Source organism: Takifugu flavidus, chromosome 5 (assembly GCF_003711565.1).
Source record: "Takifugu flavidus isolate HTHZ2018 chromosome 5, ASM371156v2, whole genome shotgun sequence".
Classification (NCBI taxonomy): Eukaryota; Metazoa; Chordata; class Actinopteri; order Tetraodontiformes; family Tetraodontidae; genus Takifugu; species Takifugu flavidus.
The window spans coordinates 17,969,910-17,989,953 of NC_079524.1; the positions used below are offsets into that span (position 1 = coordinate 17,969,910).

At 48.5% G+C, this 20,044-nt stretch overlaps 1 protein-coding gene across 2 annotated transcripts in view; it reads left to right on the plus strand.

Moving 5' to 3' along the window:
* npdc1b (neural proliferation, differentiation and control, 1b) overlaps positions 1–20,044 on the plus strand; it is a 35,335-nt gene that overhangs the window by 13,725 nt on the left and 1,566 nt on the right. The window lies entirely within an intron of this gene.

Below are 20,044 nucleotides of genomic sequence, written 5' to 3' on the forward strand. Positions count from 1 at the left end.
CCTTTCACCATGTTGGCCTGTGGAAAACCAGTGTTGTGGGCCCGATGGGCCAGCGTCCCCGTCGTTGCCGGACCACCGTTGGCCACCAGTTGGGTTTTGGGATCAAAGTGGGGGCGTTTCCTGTATCTGGTTCTCCTCACGGATCCATGACTACAACATGTTGCTGCAAGTGCAGAGACGTTTGCTCTGGAAAGAACTTTAGAGCACATTCAGTGCTGCAGGATGAGGGGCTGGAAAAGGTGCCAGTTCTTTTCTCACTGCAGGGAACAGTTAAAAAAGCAGCTTAAACTCTGAAAACATGAAAATTATACAGAGACATCATTGATTTATTGATTCAGTTGTTATCCAGAATGGATTAGAAATGTTCCTGTTTGATAAAAATGCAGTGAATTGGGATTATTTAACTCCAACCTCTCCAGATTATTTACCTTCATCACAGTCTCATCACTATTTCTGATGTTTCCTCAGGATGGACGAGGACAGAGCAGAGTCCACAGTGCCCAGCTGTGTGTCCCTGAAGAGTGACATGTCCAAACAAGGAATGATAGACTTCAGAAGTTCAGAGGAAATGTAAGAAAACTAAAGCGTGATGATGTGTTTGTGTGGCAGCTGTTAGTCACATTAACAGCAGCAGGTTGTGAGTTTATTATTGGAGATGTTTAACACTTAAACCTCAGACAGTCATATAGTTACAGACTTAATGTGAATATTGTTGATTAGAAACAAGAATCATGTCTAAACTGAAAGATGAATTCAGACATAAATGCTGGAACAATATTGAGTCTTGATCAGGTTCTTTCATCCTATAAATCAAAGGACTAATAGAGATGTGTTTCATAGTGAGAGGGGGGAGCACATCCTATCAAACTGGGACCAGGCAGCTCCACCAGGAGAGTCCTCTTGTTCACAATCTGGAAGCAGATCTGGAGATGCTGAAATGAAGCCCAAACAAAGTAAAACTGTTCAATATGAGATTTAATTTGTGATGTCATGAATTTGGAGTTGTGTTGATGATTTATTATAGATGGAAATCATTGGTTTACTTATGTTCAGGAAGTGATCTGCAGGAGGTGATAGAAGGTCATAAGATGAGTCTGAAGAGAAGATGTGAACATGTGACTGAAGGAACTCATGAAGCAGGAAGTGGATCCCTGCTGAACAAGATCTACACTGAGCTCTACATCACTGAGGGACAAAGTGAGGAGGTGGACACACAACATGAGGTGAGACAGCTTGAGAGAACCTCCAAGAAGAACATCCGGGACACTCCAATCAAGTGCCAGGACATCTTCAAAGTCTTATCTGAGCAACAGAGACACATCAGAGTGGTTCTGACCAACGGTGTCGCCGGCGTTGGAAAAACCTTCTCAGTGCAGAAGTTCAGTCTGGACTGGGCAGAAGGTTTGGAGAACCAAGACATCAGTCTGGTGCTTCCGCTCTCATGCAGGGAGCTGAACTTGATCAGAGATGAGCAGCACAGTCTTCTCTCACTGCTTCATGTTTTCCATCCAACATTACAGAAGATCAGAGCTGAAGATCTGACTGTCTGGAAACTTCTGTTCATCTTTGATGGCCTGGATGAAAGCAGATTTTCACTGGGTTTCAACAAGCATCAGCTCATCTCTGATGTCACACAAGTATCGTCCGTTGGCGTGCTCCTGGTGAACCTCATCCAGGGGAACCTGCTTCCCTCAGCTCTCATCTGGATCACCTCCAGACCTGCAGCAGCCTATCAGATTCCTCCCTCGTGTGTTGACAGGATCACAGAAGTACGAGGCTTCACTGACTCCCAGAAGGAGGAGTACTTCAGGAGGAGGTTCAGTGATGAAGATCTGTCCAAGAGAATCATCTCACACATCAAGGCCTCCAGGAGCCTCCACATCATGTGTCTGATCCCAGTGTTCTGCTGGATCACTGCTATAGTTCTGGAGGACATGATGACCAGAGACCAGAGAGGAGAGCTGCCCAAAACCCTGACTGACCTCTACTCACACTTCCTGAGGGTTCAGATGAAGAGGAAGAAGCAGAAGTATGGAGGAAAGCAGAGACCAGAGGAACTGACTGAGGCTGATAAAGAACTCCTTCTGAAGTTGGGTCGGCTGGCGTTTAAACATCTGGAGAAAGGAAACATCATGTTCTACTCAGAAGACCTGGAGCGATGTGGACTGGACGTCTCCGAGGTGTCGGTGTACTCAGGAGTTTGTACAGAGATCTTCAAGAGAGAGAGTGTGATCTTCCAGAAATCAGTCTACTGCTTTGTTCATCTGAGCATTCAGGAGTTTCTGGCTGCCGTCTACATGTTCCACCGTTACACCAGGAAAGACACAGCGGTTATAAGTCAGTTCCTAAAATATTCTAAACCAACCCGCTTTTCCAGGTTTGTTGGGTTGTTTCATAATGATCCAGTCACATCTCTTGATGACTTCCTCATGAGAGCACTAATGAAATCTCTTGAAAGTGAAAATGGCCACCTGGACTTGTTTGTTCGCTTCCTTCATGGTCTCTCTCTGGAGTCCAATCAGAGGATCTTGGGTGGACTGTTGGATCAGAGGGAGAGCCACCCAGAAACCATCCAGAAGGTCCTCAACAACCTGAAGAAGGTGAACAGTGGTGAATTCTCCCCAGACAGAAGCATCAACATCTTCCACTGTCTGATGGAGATGAAGGATCAGTCAGTCCATCAGGAGATCCAAGAGTTCCTGAAGTCAGGGGAGAAATCAGGGAGGAGACTGTCAGAGATCCACTGTTCAGCTCTGGCCTACCTGCTGCAGATGTCAGAGGAGGTTCTGGATGAGCTGAACCTGCTGCAGTACAAGACCTCAGAGGAGGGACGACGTCGCCTGATTCCAGCTGTGAGGAACTGCAGGAAGGCCAAGTAAGTAAAGATTTCTGGGGCCGGACATCGGCGTTTAAATCAAGCGAGTGGATCATGTCAGGTAGCAATACCCCCTCCAGTGGTCATTCCTTCAATTCTTTATCTCCATTGCAGCGTCCATAAATTAAAAACAACAACAATTCATCCAGAAATGTTCAACACTGGCTGGATATAAGTTCAAAGGTCAATCCAGACAAACCAACATAAGGCAGGAATAATAGGAGCCACAAGTTAACTGACTATCATGAAATTACTGTCATGTCATTAAATCACTTTTGTTTGTTTGTATACATCGTATTCAAACGACAGAAAAACACATTTTAACTAATGACACGTGACTATTTTGCTTCATTTGTTCAACGTAAAAACAGCCGGCCTCGTTGGTTTAAATGGGTGTTTTAGGTCTTTGTGGCGGTTCCGTTTGGAGCCTTTATGTGACCCACAAAGTTGTTTGAGCCTTTCCACACCCGTTAGGTGGCAACTTCATCACTAGCAACAAAAGGTGCAGTGAAAATGATTTGAAGGGAAACAGGCAGATATAACAGAAGCTGAGGGCAATCGATGCAACCAGAGACTCTGATGTCATCGATCGGATCGCTGAATTAAGACTTGACGCACCATCGTACAAATTGGATGAAATGCAAAATATCCAAAGAGCCGATAGACAGATAAAAAGATGCACGTTTCTTTAAACCATTTGCTATAATCATTTTAAATATTGAGTAATTATGAGCTGTTCTAAAATAAGACAAATGTTGAGAATAATTCAGTTGCATTTCAGATCTGATGGTCGTTCAAACTGTTGCTCTACGGTGTTGAATTTAGCTTTTCCAGGAAATGAGCTACATTTGTGTTGAGGTAGATTCTCAGATAAGTTGATGAGAAATCCCAAAGTTTGACTCACTATTTTTGTTTCATACACAACAGACTGTCTGCTAGTGTTCTTTCAACGAGTCATTGGGAAGTTGTGGCCTCAGCAATGACGTCAAACCCTTCTCATCTACGGGAGCTGGACTTAAGCTGGAACCAAGACCTGACAGATGCCGGAGTAAAGTTACTGTCTTCTGCAATGATGCATCCAAACTGCAGACTGGAGACGCTCAGGTCAGGAGGCCTCTGTTGGTCTTTCCTAAATTTCTTTACATTTTCTGCTTTTCTCTTCATTTTCAGATTTAGAAATGTGTTTTTATTTGCCCCATTTATTCCTTTTCCAGGCTGTGGTGCTGCTGTTTATCAGAGATCAGCTGTGACTCTCTGGCCTCGGCGCTGAGGTCCAATCCCTCCCATCTGAGGGTTCTGGACCTGAGTGAGAACCAGCTGAAGGATCCAGGAGTGGAGCTGCTCTGTGGTTTTCTCCAGGATCCTCTCTGTGAGCTGGAGACTCTCAGGTCAGTCAGAGATGATCCAGTACTTTCCCAGGTGTAACTAGTTAGACAATAAATGTTTCCATGTTTGATCTTTGTTATAAACATAGTGTTACAGTTCTCAGAAAAAAGACCACACAGGACAGATTTGCAGTATTAAATTGGTTGTGGAAATCTGTCCCATGTGAGGATGGTCATCAATGACTAGAAAGGAAGTATCAGTTGTAGATTTGTCTTGTTTTATTTTAGGCTGGCCACAAAACCGCCCAAACATTCAGACCAATCCAAAATGGTTCTTCCTGTCTTTTAAAGATCAGAAGGAAAACTAGAAACCCCAAAAGAAAGCTGCTGCAGTGTGCCATGCCCCTTCTCTACTGAGAAAAGCCATCCCAAAAAAGAGAAAAGCCCAAGTGTGAAGTGAGCACCCTGTTAAACCTTGGTACCGAAAGCCTGCAGTCATTCTCATCTTAGGTGGCTTCATTCCAGCCAGAAGCCCAAACCTGCCTCCCTCTTAAAGGGGCAGCAGGTCAGTCCAACCACAGAAACCTTCATGAAGATCTGAAGCTTTCAGCATCCACAATTGTTGCACCTCACTTCCATTGGAGTCCAAATCAGAAGTCAACAAGTTGATTCTACACCGATTCTACACAATGCAACCATTTTAAAAAGGTTTCCATCCATAAGTTTTCACACATTTTTATATAAATCTGTTTGTTCATCGCCTCCTTCTGTTGTAATGGTCATTAAAGAAAATGACCTTATTGGAGTTTTTCTCCTCACAAATATGACTTTCTATGAACGATGCAATAAATGCAGCTGCAATCTAAGACAATATGGAAGTATGTGTATATAATAGTAGTGGAAGTAGCTCATAAAATAATACATTTGCTCTTCTCATCGAATCTTTCTATGTTATTAAAGAAAAACCTGCTCTTAGTCAACAACATCTAAGACATCAACCAAAAATCCTAATTTTCTATAATATAAAACAGTAGAGAAGACTCTTTCTGCAGAGACACTGGTGGCAGGAATGCAGAAGTATCACCTGCTCAACTTGGAAGGTGGAGCAGAAACCACCAGCTGAGAAGGTCCTCAGCGAGAGGAAGTGGTGGAGAACCATGAAACTTGCTAAGCTCCACCTCAGCTCCAGAGACGGGCTGAGCTGGAGCTGTGGCACCAGGTATCGCCCAGAAGAGCCTCCAACAAACAAGCTCTTCTCTTGGGAGGAGAGGGCTTTGAATCTCAGCTCAGTGTGCTTGTCTCTAGTAGGTGGCAGCTGCACCTTTTCCTGAGCTCCTTGTTGATGCCCTGAGGGGAATTGATGCTCCTGCAATGTTTTCTGGCAGCATTGAGCTTGCAGTGGGGCAATCAAACACACTGTGGGGGGGCTCTCTTTCCTTCTCTCATCTGGAGAACAAGTGACACCAGCTGCCAATCATTGTTGGAGAAATGTGCAGTCAGGGGAACGATGCGTCCAGACTATAGCCACCCTTCCAGAGATCCAGCAGTGTCTAAAACCTTTGATTTGGTTTCACCAGAGAGTGTAGGGATTGCAGGGTCGCTGCAGCATCGCCCACAAGCTATCAGGAGTGGGTCGCTTTGTCCCAACTCCTGACAAGAGTTGAGTGCTATTGAGAAATGTGGTCTCACAAACTTGGAAGGTATTTTGACCCACACACACTTTACATACGGTGTAGATCTTGTCCAACCGCCCTGAAAGAACCCAAAATAGGAACATACGGCAGATAAGCCGGTGCAGGACCAGAGGTTTGTTGCTTGTAAGCTGTGTTTTGCTCTGGTACATGTTGATTTTTATTTGTCTTCTCTCAAAATAATTGTTATTTTAGACTAAGTAGCTGCAGTTTATCAGAGACCAGCTGTGATTCTGTGGTCTCAGCTCTGAAGTCCAACCTCTCCCATCTGAGGGTTCTGGACCTGAGCCACAACACGTTGCAGGATTCAGGAGTGAAGCGGCTCTGTTCTGGACTGGAGAGTCCAAACTGTAAACTGGAGAGGCTCAGGTCAGTCTTCATTTTTCTACCTATATACCAGCTGCTAAGATGGTGAAGTGAGGCTGTTCTCAACACTGCTGTGATGCACCACATTAAAAAAATTCCTTGTAATATCGTGAATTCAGGTCTGACCCAACTAAGAACTAACGTAGGTTTAGTACTGACGCAGATAACATGCAGACCTGCACCGTATAACCTCATCCTGCATTTTCTTAGATTGCGTTACTGCAGCTTATCAGAGATCAGCTGTGACTCTCTGGCCTCGGCGCTGAGGTCCAATCCCTCCCATCTCAGAGAACTGGACCTGAGTCAGAACCAGCTGAAGGATTCAGGAGTGAAGCTGCTCTGTGGTTTTCTCCACCTTCCAAACTGCCGACTGGAAACTCTGAGGTAAACACCATTCTCAAAAATGTCCATTATTCCATCCGAGGGTCCTCACACTTTCTGAGTGTGTGTGTTGTGCCCAGTTCCTTCAGGAGGGAGGGCCACACGGGGACCACTTATTCATGATAAATTGATTTAAGGACAATGAAAAAGCCGACAGATGGTAACCAAAATTAGACAAAACTAGGTGAGGGTGCCTGGTAGACACCAGCCAACGAGGAGGGAGATGGTGAGGGAGACAGGAAGTCATCTAAGACAGGTTGTGCCTTTAAAGATGAGCCACAGGTGAGATGGATCTCCATGATGAGATGGGAGGGAAAGAGGTGGGAGAACCTGGGAAGAGTGAGGGCCAGAACAATATATATTCTCCTTTGGAACAGTGCAAACCTGAGAGGTTGGAATTGTGGTAATTACATATTACTATCATTTTTTAACCTGGAACTAAATTAAATATTTACAGATCATGCCTTTGATTAACCTTTCAGATGAATACTGGTTTCACTTATAACCTTATAAAAGTTTCCCTTCTTTATTTAGATTAAGTGGCTGCAGGTTATCAGAGATCAGCTGTGGCTCTCTGGCCTCGGCGCTGAGGTCCAATCCCTCCCATCTCAGAGAACTGGACCTGAGACAGAACCAGCTGCAGGATTCAGGAGTGAAGCTGCTGTCTGATCTCGTAGAGAATCCACACTATGGGCTGGAGACATTGAGACAGTAGCTGGTTGAAGCCAGTCAACTCCCGCTCATCTGCTGCATCACTCACTGACCACTGGTGAAGAGCATCTGTGGAAACATCTGCCGTCTACTCCCTCCATAGATGAAGAATTCAGTTTTTAAAAAGCGCTGGTGGACTTTCAGGAGATCAGTCGATGGTCGACAAAGCAGAAGCAGCTTCGCCTTGAAGTTAAATTAGTTCCTGGTATCACACAATGCATCTTTATAAAGTTCTAAATGGCTCCTCGGCACTCTTAGAAGCATGGAAACATTCTCTTAATTGTCTCTTCAAATGTCTGTATTATAGTTACTATTTTACATCATGCCTTCAGAATCTTTAGGGTTTAGTATTTACTGTCTCTGTGACATGGAGCATTGGAATATTTCAGCTGCAGCCAGCAAAAACCCATCAGAATGACGGCTATCGGTGGGAACCACAGGTCATTTGACTTTAGTCAGTCTGTTCAATGTTATAGGATTTATTGCAATCTAATAAAAACTATGAATAAATGTGGGAAATAGGAAATAAAAAGAAGCAAAATCACCAAATAAATCTCCCATGGATACTGTAAATTTAAAGATGTCAAGAATGGAATATCAGCTTAAATGGAATCAAACATAAAGTGAAAAGGCCTCCTTTAAGTTTACTGCAAAAATAAACACAAATCAAGAGCGACACGCGCCAAAAACGTCTCATTCTCTCTTCTGTTTGCATTAGGGTTAGCATTAGGGTTAGGGTTAGCATTAGGTTAGGGTTAGCATTAGGGTTAGGGTTGGAGTTAGGGTTAGGGTTGGAGTTAGGGTTAGCATTAGGGTTAGCATTAACCTTTAACCTCTTTATCGTTTACATTTGGTGATGTTGCTCCCTCCGAATCTTTGGGCCTTCTGAGGTCTCTAATTTCCGTTTCCCCTTTTATACTCCCCTCGCTTTTTGCTTTTCCTGTTTTTTTATTTTCCATTTAAATGTCCCTTCCCTTCCCTTGTATTTTATCTTTTGTATTTGTTGTTTCCCCTGTTTCTAATTGAATTTGTGTTTCCCTATAACATCTCCCCCGTTTTATTCCTTTTTATTTTTACTTTTAATTCCTTTTTCCCTCTTTTGAACTTAACCTTTTCTCTTCATCCTTCCCTTCCTCCCCTCTCCTTCTTCATGCCATCTTTTCCTTGGTTCTCCCCCTTTCCTTAACCTCATTTCTCCCTTTCCTCTCTTTTGCCTCCCTATACTTCAACCTTCTCCTTAGCCTCGTTAGGCCATGTGGCACTGCACTTGTCCTATTTTTCGTACCCTACCTCCTATGGGCTCTCCCATATGCGGGCTGAGTCAAATTGGGGCTTAGTTTGAGGTGGGTTTGATTGATAGGTACAAGGCTTAGCGGGCACGAGATTGGGTTTTGGGTATGGGGACATCGGTTTGGGTTGGAATAATGAGGCTAGGATTGAGAACAGGACCATGGGCAATTTAGAAATCAGAATCAGATAGGGGGAGGGATAATTAATCAGAGTTAGTTAGGGTTAGAGGTTGATGTTAGGGTTAGGGGTTGGGGTTAGGGTTAGGGTAAGGGGTTGGGGTTAGGGTTAGGGGTTGGGGTTAGGGGTTGGGGTTAGGGTTAGGGTTAGGGTTAGGGTAAGGGGTTGGGGTTAGGGGTTAGGGTTAGGGGTTAGGGGTTGGGGTTAGGGTGAGTTCAAATAAGTCCTGGGGTTAGGTTAGGGTTAGAGGGTTAGGGTTAGGGTTAGGGTTAGAGGGTTAGGTTAGGCGTGTGACTGTCGCTCATGTGACTGAACGTATTTTGGAACAATGATTTCTCTTTGCTGGACCTGCTTCTTTTAGGGTTAGGGTTAGGGTTAGAGTCAGGGTTAGGGTTAGGGGATAGGGTTAGAGTCAGGGTTAGGGTTAGGGTTAGAGTCAGGGTTAGGGTTAGACGGTTAGGGGTTAGGGTTAGGGGTTAGGGTTAGGGTTAGAGGGTTAGGGTTAGGCGTGTGACTGTCGCTCATGTGACTGAACGTATTTTGGAACAATGATTTTTCTTTGCTGGACCTGCTTCTTTTCAAAGAGCAGCAGAAAACAACCAGGGAGGTTTGTGAAGTTGTGAGTGATGGAGGTAGCTTATCTCCACGACCGGCTAACCCTAACCCTAACCCTAACCCTGACTCTAACCCTAACCTAACCCTAACCCCTAACCCTAACCCTGACTCTAACCCTAACCCTAACCCTAACCCTGACTCTAACCCTAACCCTAACCCTGACTCTAACCCTAACCCTAACCCCTAACCCTAACCCTGACTCTAACCCTAACCCTAACCCTGACTCTAACCCTAACCCTAACCCTGACTCTAACCCTAACCCTAACCCTAACCCCTAACCCTAACCCTGACTCTAACCCTAACCCCTAACCCTAACCCCTAACCCTAACCCTAACCCTAACCCTGACTCTAACCCTAACCCCTAACCCTAACCCTAACCCAACCACTACACAGGCCAACACCAGTACCATTCAGGTTCCTCTCACACCGACCCCAAAACATCGCCCTCAGACAACTACAAAACCAAAACCAACTAGATATGCAACAAGAACAGGACCCATAAAACTATGGACCCCCCCCTCATCCAGAAACCCACAACTCATACCACAAACCAAGACCCCTCCCAGCCAACCAACACCCCCCTTAGAACATCCTTACAACTCTTCAATCCCATCCACGTCAACCCCAACAACCAGGCGAGTCACCTGGGGACCCCTCCCACCCAAAGAACAGAGTCCCCGTATTTCACCTACCCCCCCATGGATCCTCCCGGCACCCAACTGTCGGGAGTTACCAATACACAGGATATCATATCTATTACACCCAGTCCCCACTCAAATGATTCTTCCCACTCACCTGGTAACTCTGTCCCCTCCTTCACACAGGGACCTCCTGCCGAAATTCATAGAGACCTGATCCAACTGTCCATTCCATCACAATACAACCTCCAGGGAGCAAAAATGATGAGCAGGTCCTCAAAAGTTGACAATGACTGTCAGACGACCTTTTCTGAGCCCCCCACTTTAATTGAAACATCTGAGGGGTCCTCATTGATAAACTGCCAACCCCAAAGCACCAGCACACCTACTGACTCTGCACTTACCTGTCCCTTCTCTCCCCCCCCAATTTCTTCCCCCCTAAACCCTACCATAGAGCCTGGATACAATCGCCTTCCCCCTCTTCGCATACCTCCCACTGCATCATCCTCCAACCCCTTCCCGACATCAGTAAATACCCCTTCTCTCGCTATCAGCCTTCCCCCACCCACCCTGGAACTTTCTCAGGACACTACATCTCTCACAAACACCACATACGGACCGAATCACCACATTGCAAGACCCAACCGTAAAGTCCAGGACTGGTCCTTTAAAGGGAGGAGGCCAATACTCATCCTGGGTGACTCCAACATCAAACGCATCCCAGGACACACCAATCCCAATATCCAATTGGACAGCTACCCCGGTGCCAATACCTACCACTTCCTAAAAATCTGTGAAAAGACCCTCCCAAACCCAAATACCAAAATCGTGATCTTCTCAATAGGAATCAACAATAGAGACCAGGACCCCAGAAAAACAACGATAAAACAGCTCAAATTACTGGTCCGTACTGCCAAGTCGACTTTCCCCAATGCCGACATCTATTTTCCAATTTTAAACTATTCAACACAGCTCACCCAAGAACAACAAAACAACCTGGAATTCATTAACAACACTATGGCCTCATACTGCCCCACACTCCCAGCAATCCCCAGACACCTTCACAACGGAAAAGGACAACATCCATTGGACCCGGGCTACGGCCGAAAGGATTTTTGAAAACTGGTGTCCATCCATCCATCCATCCATTCTCTGCCGCTTATCCGGGGTCGGGTCGCGGGGGCAGCAGCCTAAGGAGAGAATCCCAGACTTCCCTCTCCCCAGCTACTTCCTCTAGCTCATCCGGAGGGATCCCCAGGCGTTCCCAGGCCAGTCGAGAGACATAGTCTCTCCAACGTGTCCTGGGTCTCCCCGGGGGTCTCTTACCGGAGGGACATGCCCTGAACACCTCACCAGGGAGGCGTCCAGGGGGCATCCTGACTAGATGCCCAAGCCACCCCATCTGGCTCCTCTCAACGCGGAGGAGCAGCGACTCTACTCCGAGCTCCTCCCGGATGGCAGAGCTTCTCACCCTATCTAAGGGAGAGCCCAGCCACCCTACGGAGGAAGCTCATTTCAGCCGCTTGTACCCGTGATCTTGTTCTTTCGGTCATTACCCAAAGCTCATGACCATAGGTGAGGGTAGGAACGAAGATCGACCGGTAAATCGAGAGCTTCGCCTTTCGGCTCAGCTCTCTCTTCACCACAACGGACCGGTGCAGAGCCCGCATTACTGTGGACGCCGCACCGATCCGCCTGTCGATCTCCCGCTCCATTCTTCCCTCACTCGTGAACAAGACCCCGAGGTACTTAAACTCCTCCACTTGGGGCAGGATCTCCTCCTTTACCCGGAGAAGGCACTCCACCTTTTTCCGGTTGAGAACCATGGCCTCGGATTTGGAGGTGCTGATTCTCATCCCAGCCGCTTCACAGGCGGCGGCGAACCGATCCAGTGATAGTTGGAGGTCACGGGCCGATGAAGCCAACAGGACCACATCATCCGCAAAAAGCAGAGACGCGATCCTGAGGTCACCAAACCGGATCCCCTCAACACCATGACTGCACCTAGAAATTCTGTCCATAAAAATTATGAACAGAATCGGTGACAAAGGGCAGCCCTGGCGGAGGCCAACCCTCACCGGAAACGAGTTCGACTTACTGCCAGCAATTCGGACCAAACTCTGGCACTGATCGTACAGGGAGCGGACAGCCCGTATCAGCGGGCCCGACACCCCATACTCTCGGAGGACCCCCCACAGGACCCCCCGGGGACACGGTCGAATGCTTTCTCCAAGTCCACAAAACACATGTGGACTGGTTGGGCAAACTCCCATGTACCCTCGAAGACCCTGCTGAGGGTGTAGAGCTGGTCCACTGTTCCACGCCCGGGACGAAAACCACATTGCTCCTCCTGAATCCGAGGTTCGACTATCCGGCGGACCCTCCTCTCCAGTACCCCTGAATAGACCTTGCCAGGGAGGCTGAGGAGTGTGATCCCCCTATAGTTGGAACACACCCTCCGGTCCCCCTTCTTAAAAAGAGGGACTACCACCCCGATCTGCCAATCCAGCGGCACTGCCCCCGATGTCCACGCGATGTTGCAGAGTCGAGTCAACCACGACAGCCCTACAACATCCAGAGCCTTAAGGGACTCTGGGCGGATCTCATCCACCCCCGGGGCCTTGCCACCGAGGAGTTTTTTAACTACCTCGGCAACTTCAGCCCCGGAGATACGAGAGCCCATCTCCAGGTCCCCGGGCCCTACTTCCTCACTGGAAGGCGTGTTGGTGGGATTGAGGAGGTCCTCGAAGTATTCCTTCCACCGATCCACAACATCCCGAGTTGAGGTCAGCAGCACACCATCACCACTATACACAGTGTTGACAGTGCACTGCTTCCCCCTCCTCAGACGCCGGATGGTGGTCCAGAACCTTTTCGAGGCCGTCCGAAAGTCGTTCTCCATGGCCTCACCGAACTCTTCCCATGCCCGAGTCTTTGCCTCGGCAACCGCCGTAGCTGCACTCCGCTTGGCACACCGTACCCATCTGCTGCCTCAGGAGTCCCACAGGCCAGTAAGGCCCGATACGACTCCTTCTTCAGCTTGACGGCATCCCTCACCGCTGGTGTCCACCAGCGGGTTCGGGCATTGCCGCCACGACAGGCACCAACCACCTTGCGGCCACAGCACCGGTCAGCTGCCTCGACAATGGAGGCACGGAACATGGTCCACTCGGACTCAATGTCCCCCGCCTCCCCCGGGACATGGTCAAAGCTCTCCCGGAGGCGTGAGTTGAAGCTCCTTCTGACAGGGGACTCTGCCAGGCGTTCCCAGCAGACCCTCACAACACGTTTGGGCCTGCCAGGTCTGTCCGGCATCCTTCCCCACCATCGGAGCCAACTCACCACCAGGTGGTGATCAGTTGACAGCTCCGCCCCTCTCTTCACCCGAGTGTCCAGAACATGCGGCCGCAAATCCGATGACACAACCACAAAGTCGATCATCGATCTGCGGCCTAAGGCGTCCTGGTGCCAAGTGCACATGTGGACGCCTTTATGTCTGAACAAGGTGTTCGTTATGGACAATCTGAGACGAGCACAGAAGTCCAATAACAAAACACCACTCGGGTTCAGATCAGGGGGGCCGTTCTTCCCAATCACACCTCTCCAGGTCACACTGTCATTGCCAACGTGAGCATTGAAGTCACCCAGGAGGACGAGGGAGCCCCCAGAAGGGGCACTCTCCAGCACTCCCTCTAAGGACTCCAAAAAGGGTGGATACGCTGAACTGCTGTTTGGACCATAGGCACAAACAACAGTCAGGATCCGTCCCCCCACCCGAAGGCGAAGGGAGGCTACCCTCTCATCCACTGGGGTAAACTCCAATACACAGGCACTGAGCCGGGGAGCAACCAGAATTGCCACCCCTGCTCGTCGCCTCTCACCATCGGCAACTCCAGAGTGGTAGAGAGTCCAACCCCTCTCAAGAAGACTGGTTCCAGAGCCCTTGCCGTGCGTCGAGGTGAGGCCAACTATATATCTAGTCGGAACTTCTCAACCTCGCGCACCAACTCAGGCTCCTTTCCCACCAGAGAGGTGACATTCCATGTCCCTAGAGCCAGTTTGTGCAGCCGGGAATCAGACCGCCAAGGTCCCTGCCTCCGGCTGCTACCCAAAACACAATGCAACCCGACCCCCTTGGCCCCTCCTGCAGGTGGTGAGCCCACGGGAAGGGGGTCCCATGTTGCCTCTTCGGGCTGCGCCCGGCCGACTCCATAGGCAGAGGTCCGGCCACCAGGCGCTCGCCAATGTGCCCCACCCCCAGGCCTGGCTCCAGGAGGGGGCCCCGTGACCCGCATCCGGGCAAGGGAAACTTGAGACCAATGTTATTTATCTTCATTAGGGGGTCCTGGGCTACGCTTTGTCTGGTCCCTCACCTAGGACCTGTTTGCCATGGGTGGCCCTACCAGGGGCATATAGCCCCAGACAACGGAGCTCCTGGGATCATTGGGACACGCAAACCCCTCCACCACGATAAGGTGGCAGCCCAGGGAGGGGAAACTGGTGTCGCAATCTAAATTTGACACCGCTCAAACGAAACCAGTGAACAGAAGAGGCCTGGGCTGGGACTCCTCTTCCAATATCTTAAACTTATCCACCCTCTTCACCCCATCCATTCACCAACGAAAACTGCTAGAACGAGGCCTCTCTTTCATTCCTCACCCCACCAAGTTCGACCGGGAGGAGCTTCAAAGGGACCTATACAACTTTCACAGAAAAATCAAATTAATTGATTACTTCCACCTCCACCCCAAAACAACCCCATTAAATTCACTTACCCGTCACACTGGGAGCCGGAATCAAATACAATACACCACCTCACCAAGAAACTCACCATACAAACACACAAGCCCTCAAACATACTACACTAGTTACAGACATTAAGGATAACATATCAAACTTAGAACGCACAGCCCTGACACAACTCTCTCACAACCCCAACATTATCATAAAACCAGCCGACAAAGGAAGCAAGGTGGTCATCATGGACCGACAACAATACCTCACGGAGGCGAACCGACAACTAGCCATATAGAAACCATTATACAACCCTGCCAGATACAATCCAACCCCAAATACAATATAAACTCAGAACCATAATACAGACACTCTACAATAAAAGATACATCACTGCTAAACAGAAACAATACCTCTTTGGACCAGACAATCCACGTCCACGTTATTTCTATCTGCTCCCGAAAATTCATAAGCCACCGGAAACCTGGACCATCCCTAAGGCGTCCTGGTGCCAAGTGCACATGTGGACGCCTTTATGTCTGAACAAGGTGTTCGTTATGGACAATCTGAGACGAGCACAGAAGTCCAATAACAAAACACCACTCGGGTTCAGATCAGGGGGGCCGTTCTTCCCAATCACACCTCTCCAGGTCACACTGTCATTGCCAACGTGAGCATTGAAGTCACCCAGGAGGACGAGGGAGCCCCCAGAAGGGGCACTCTCCAGCACTCCCTCTAAGGACTCCAAAAAGGGTGGATACGCTGAACTGCTGTTTGGACCATAGGCACAAACAACAGTCAGGATCCGTCCCCCCACCCGAAGGCGAAGGGAGGCTACCCTCTCATCCACCGGGGTAAACTCCAATACACAGGCACTGAGCCGGGAGCAACCAGAATTGCCACCCCTGCTCGTCGCCTCTCACCATCGGCAACTCCAGAGTGGTAGAGAGTCCAACCCCTCTCAAGAAGACTGGTTCCAGAGCCCTTGCCGTGCGTCGAGGTGAGGCCAACTATATCTAGTCGGAACTTCTCAACCTCGCGCACCAACTCAGGCTCCTTTCCCACCAGAGAGGTGACATTCCATGTCCCTAGAGCCAGTTTGTGCAGCCGGGAATCAGACCGCCAAGGTCCCTGCCTCCGGCTGCTACCCAAAACACAATGCACCCGACCCCCTTGGCCCCTCCTGCAGGTGGTGAGCCCACGGGAAGGGGGTCCCATGTTGCCTCTTCGGGCTGCGCCCGGCCGGACTCCATAGGCAGAGGTCCGGCCACCAGGCGCTCGCCAATGTGCCCCACCCCCAGGCCTGGCTCCAGGAGGGGGCCCCGGTGACCCGCATCCGGGCAAGGGAAACTTGAGACCAATGTTATTTATCTTCATTAGGGGGTCCTGGGCTACGCTTTGTCTGGTCCCTCACCTAGGACCTGTTTGCCATGGGTGGCCCTACCAGGGGCATATAGCCCCAGACAACGGAGCTCCTGGGATCATTGGGACACGCAAACCCCTCCACCACGATAAGGTGGCAGCCCAGGGAGGGGAAACTGGTGTCGCAATCTAAATTTATGACACCGCTCAAAACGAAACCAGTGAACAGAAGAGGCCTGGGCTGGTCTCCTCTTCCAATCTCTTAACTTATCCACCCTCTTCATCCCCCATCCATTCACCAACGAAAACTGCTAGAACGAGGCCTCTCTTTCATTCCTCACCCCACCAAGTTCGACCGGGAGGAGCTTCAAAGGGACCTATACAACTTTCACAGAAAAATCAAATTAATTGTTATTACTTCCCCTCCACCCCAAAAAACAACCCCATTAAATTCACTTACCCGTCACACTGGGAGCCGGAATCAAATACAATACACCACCTCACCAAGAAACTCATCCATACAAACACACAAGCCCTCAAACATACTACACTAGTTACAGACATTAAGGATAACATATCAAACTTAGAACGCACAGCCCTGACACAACTCTCTCACAACCCCAACATTATCATAAAACCAGCCGACAAAGGAAGCAAGGTGGTCATCATGGACCGACAACAATACCTCACGGAGGCGAACCGACAACTAGCCAATAGAAACCATTATACACCCCTGCCAGATACAATCCAACCCCAAATACAATATAAACTCAGAACCATAATACAGACACTCTACAATAAAAGATACATCACTGCTAAACAGAAACAATACCTCTTTGGACCAGACAATCCACGTCCACGTTATTTCTATCTGCTCCCGAAAATTCATAAGCCACCGGAAACCTGGACCATCCCCTTTGAGGTTCCTCCCGGCCGACCAATCGTCTCAGACTGCAATAGCGCCACATATCATCTCTCCCAATACATCGATCATTTTCTAGGCCCCCTCTCCACCCTTCACCCCAGTTACATCAAAGATACCCACCATTTCATCAGCACCATTCAACCATTCAACCCATGGCTGTTCCGACACATTCCATCCTTTTCACATTAGACATAGACAGTTTATACACTAACATAGACACTACACTTGGTTTACAGGCACTACATAGAATATTCAACCAACATCCAGACTCCGCTAGACCGGACAAAGAATTAATACAGTTAACAGAACTCTGCCTCAAGAACAATGACTTCCTATTCAACCAACAATACTATTTACAAACACATGGAACAGCCATGGGCCAAAGATTTGCCCCCTCATACGCAAACCTCTACATGAGTGAGTGGGAGCGAGAAGCCCTCAGCAAATGCCCCCTCCGACCAACTCTTTACCTCCGATACCTGGATGACGTTTTTGGCATCTGGACATATACCATCCCACAATTCATGGACTTCATTAACACCCTCAACCACCATCATCCATCCATCAAACTCAAACACACAATTGACACGCAAGAAATTAACTTTTTGGACACCACTGTCTTTTTTAACATCACCCAGGCAACACACAAAACATTACAGACAAAAGTTTATTTCAAACCAACAGACACTCACGCCCTTCTCCATAAATCTAGCTATCACCCAAAACACACTTTTAAAGCTTTAGTTAAATCTCAGATAATCCGATTTCATCGCATCTGCTCAAACATAACTGATTTCCATAATGCCACCAGCACACTCTTTCAAAGCCTTCGCACAAGAGGTTACTCAAAACGCCTCCTTCGTAGCATCAAGTACGACACACTGGCCTCTCTCGCTCCCACTCATTCTGGACACCTCACTACAACACCTATATCCCTACCACTACACTCAGTCACTGACCTCATCACAATCCCTTCCCATACACCTAACCTCACCTCTCTTCCTGACCCCAACCCTAACCCCAACCCCCCTCCTAACCTTAACCCTAACCCTAACCCCAACACCACTCCTAACCCCAACCTTCACCTTCCTCCAAACCCGAACCCCAACACCCCTCTTTACCCTAACCCCACCTTCTCCCCCCACCCCAACCCTAACCCCAACCTTCACCTTCCTCCAAACCCTAACCCCAACCCTAACCCTAACCCCAACACCCCTCCTTACCCTAACCCCAACCTTCTCCCTAACCCTAACTCTAACCCCAACCCTAACCCTAACCCTAACCCTAACCTTCACCTTCCTCCAAACCCTAACCCCAACCCTAACCCTAACCCCAAACCCAACACCCCTCTTTACCCTAACCCCAACCTTCTCCCTAACCCTAACCCTAACCCTTACCCTAACCCTAACCTTCACCTTCCTCCAAACCCTAACCCTAACCCAACCCTAACCCTAACCCCAACACCCCTCTTTACCCTAACCCCAACCTTCTCCCTAACCCTAACCCTAACCCTTACCCTAACCCTAACCCTAACCCCAACCTTCTCCCCCACCCTAACCCTAACCCCAACCTTCACCTTCCTCCTCCAAACCCTAACCCCAACCCTAACCCTAACCCCAAACCCAACACCCCTCTTTACCCTACCCCAACCTTCTCCCTAACCCTAACCCCTAACCAACCCAACCCTAACCCCAACCCAACACCCCTCTTTACCCTAACCCCAACCTTCTCCCTAACCCTAACCCCAACCCTAACCCTAACCCTAAACCCAACACCCCTCTTTACCCTAACCCCAACCTTCTCCCTAACCCTAACCCTAACCCCAACCCTAACCCTAACCCCAACACCCCTCTTTACCCTAACCCCAACCTTCTCCCTAACCCTAACCCTAACCCCAACCCTCACCCCAACCCCCCTCCTACCCCTAACCCTAACACACTCACAGAGGACAATTCAGGGGGAGTCCCGGACCCACAGACCCCAGCCTTCCCACAAAAATCACAAATCATACCATTCATTTCTACTTTTTCACATAGAACCACAACCTTACAGTACACCATTAAACAAAACTTTTCAACCATACTACACCAACATCCGGCCTTCTATAACCACAAGATTATCCTAGCACACAGAAAAAACAGAAACCTTCATTCCATACTCACCACATCCAAATTCCCGGACCAATTCATCACACCCCGACCCAGACATAGCCAACACCATCGAGACAGAAAATTCATTCAAAACACATACACTGGTACAGGGTTCCCCACGCTAGGCCTCACTTCCATCCATTCCACCAACGTAGTCTACATCATCACATGCACCCTCTGCAATAAACATTATATAGGTGAAACACAAAATTCCATACATACCCGTCTAACACAGCACCTTTACAATATAGCAGGAAGTCGACTTGGCACCACCCTTGTCCGCCACTTCCAAGAGCACCCAGTCAGCCACCTTATCATCTCGGGGCTGGAAACCAATAACAGCTGGACAGTGGGACAGAGGAGAAGAGCGGAACGCATATGGATCAACAAATTAGGCACAAAGACACCACATGGCCTCAATGAACACCCATAGAACCTATCTTTCCCAATCAGCCAATTTAAACAACTTAACATTCTTACAAGCCGAACAGTCATCTCTTATCTACCTATGGATCGACCCATTTATCTTCTACTCAGCTTTTATTACATAACTTCGTTTTCTCTATTTTATTTTTCAATTTATATTTATTTTTATTTTTATTTATATTGTTTTCTTCCCCCCCCCGGGGGGGCCCTCACCCTCCGCACTCCCCTGCTCAGAGATCAGTAGGCCAGTGCAAAAAAAAGTTTTATCCCAAACCCTGAACCCTAACCCTAACCCAACCCTAACCCTAACCCTAACCCTAAACCTAACCCTCTAACCCTAACCCTCTAACCCTAACCCTCTAACCCTAACCCTAACCC